This window comes from Psammomys obesus, unplaced genomic scaffold (assembly GCF_907164565.1).
Source record: "Psammomys obesus unplaced genomic scaffold, mPsaObe1.curated_primary_1811, whole genome shotgun sequence".
NCBI classification, from domain to species: Eukaryota; Metazoa; Chordata; class Mammalia; order Rodentia; family Muridae; genus Psammomys; species Psammomys obesus.
Window position 1 is genome coordinate 2,589,769 of NW_026596134.1, and position 2,659 is coordinate 2,592,427.

The following is a 2,659-nucleotide window of genomic DNA, read 5'->3' on the forward strand; positions in this document are numbered from 1 at the left end:
GCGCCGCCCCGGCCGCCGCCGCCGCCGCTGCAGCCGCCGCCCGGGGACTGAGTCGCTCGTCCGCTCTCGCTTCCCCTTTTCCAGGCTCCCAGAGGCTGCGGCAGCCGCGGCGGCGGCGGCGGCGGCGGCAGCGGCGGCGGCGTCTCTCCGCCCCTCTCCCGGCAGGCCCCGCCCCCGCGACAGGCCCCGCCCCGCGCCGGCCCCACGCCGGCCTCTCCCCGCCCCGCCGTCCTCAACGGCGCCACGCCATTGGCCGATACGGTCCCACGTGCCCTAACGCTCCGCAGCGTCGCCCCGCCCACTGCGCGGCCTGTCCCCACCCCCTCGGTGCCTATCGGCTCGAGTGCGGCCGCGTTGCCCGGGACTGAAGGTTTTGGTGGAGGCACCAGGAAGGGAGCTACTGGGGAGAAGGGGGCTACTGGGGAGAAGGGGTGGGTACGACTGAGGAGGAAATGTCGCGGCCGCTGGGCCGGAGCGGGGAGGAGAACAGAGGACAGTGAGGAGCGGAAATGCACATGCGAAACGTATGGCAAGTATTCTGCAGCCGTGCAGGCGCGAAAAGCGGTGTCCAGTAAGCCTGGTCTTGGCGACGTTCATGCGAAGCTGAGGAGACCAGGGACCGCGCGAGCGGCGGTTTCCTCAGGCCATTAGGCCCCGCACGAGGGAAATGCCGCCAGCTCCGGGGTAGACTCCGCCCACCCCACGCTTTGGAGGCGGGACTTGGCGAGGCCCCGCCCCGTAGAGCGCACGCGAGTCGAGGAGCTCGCTCAGAACAGGCCCCACGCACTCCACAGAGCCGATGCTGCCAACGTCCTGGTAGAGTGTAGCCCCTACCGAGTTCCCCACGACTCTAGGTGCCGAGGTTCCTCTAAGTCAAATGATCTCGAACATAGGCACTGCCCACCGTACGTCTTGGGGATTGGATCCACTGAAGATCAGCGTGGCCCGTGAAACGTCTACCTGCCAGCCCCACCCATCGGCGCGGCCTGTGAGGGATATAGGCAGACCAGTGCAGACTCTCTCCCGCTCCCACTAAATCTTGGCGGCCCAAAGCCATTTGAGATTGTTATTCTTTAGTTTGCAGTGTTCGTAGGCCTGTGGGAAAATTGCCTGGAGACCAGGGTCCCTAGTCTCACTTCTCTGGTAACTTAGCATTCTAATTCGCTACTTAAGCAGTCCTTTTTTGGAGTTGCCGGTGTGTAACATCTTACACTGAGGGAGAGCCCTACGAAGTAACACTGTTCAGGAGACTTGAGGCGCTCGCTCTGGCGCAGCTCTGACTGAGGAGCTGCCTTCGTCGATAAGCCTTGAGCGTGCTACACAAACGCTGGAGCCTTCAGCTACATCCCCAGCCCAAGGCAGTGAAAAATCGATGTATCTTAACCCTTGTTGGTTCTCCTCCTCCCCTTTTGCAAATGCCAAGCAAAACATTTTCGGTTGTTCTCACCAGAGCTCTGTGTGAGAAAGCAAGAGACCAAAAGTGAGAGGTGCTGTTGGAGTTTCTGAGAGTAAGGTTTGTCTGCAGGTGTCTGAGTGGGCACCTAAGTAAAACTAATCTGCACGTAAGCATGACAGGCTGGAATGGATATTTTTGCAGGGGAAACCATGAGCTTCTTTTAAGTGAACTGATACTTTCCCTAAGACAAGTAGTTAAAAAAAATACCCTTAGTTAATTTGACATTTTAAAAATATATCAACTTAGTAAGCTTAGTACAAAACGCAAAGCTATTGCATTTGTGCTGTGAAACAAAAAGGAGTCAGGGCTTCACAGAAACAGCCGATGCTAGCTCAGTATATGGTCCAGGGTTGCACATCCTTGATCCATTTGACAGACATTTGCCGGACATCACAATGCAAAGCACAGAACAAAACGTTCCTTGTCCTCTGGCAATCGCATTCCTTGGATGGAAACAAGAAACCCTGTGTCATCCTGCAGGACGTATGACAAGTCTGCAAGGGAAGGGGGAAGGGTCAGGGACGATCTAGCTTGGGGACATGGTGAAGAGAAGTGCAGGATGTTTTCTTGAGGCTGGAGAGGAGAGGGAAGCACCCTCTCTGAATTGAGAGGCAGGCTTGGTGGGGAGCAGGACTTGTCTTCCAGTGCAGTGAGGGTCGCTGAAGATGTGTAGCTAGATAGCGACCTGCTCTTGTACAACAGTTTCCCTGATACGGCAACAGTCCATCCTGCAGGAAGGTAAACAACTCAATAGCCTTGAGAAGCTCCCCAAACTGACCAGATTCACAGGGCTCCTCCCCACCAGAATAGCCCATGAAAGCTGAGGAATTCCCAGCAGAGGGACGGGAGCAGAGCTGTAAACAGTTTCAGAGGAGGAACGCTGGAAAAGAAGACTCAGACCAGACCAGCTGCCTAGAAAACCAACTGAGGTACCAGGAAAGGACACTCCCAACGTGTTGAGCTGCCTGTGGGCTGTGCAGTGTGCTCCAGGTTCCCAGCTTTGTGAGCCATCACCCTTCTGGGGTGGGATTTGGTGGTGGAGCTGTGTTTAAGTCATTTCTCCTGTGAGTAAAACCCTCGACCAAACTAAGCAACCCCAATAAAACTCAGTAGTTCACCAAGTTGGACTTTGGTGCTAGCGGTACTTGGGTCTGTCATGAGTTTTGGGCTGGGGTCAGTAGATGTGTTGCATCTTCCCAGGAA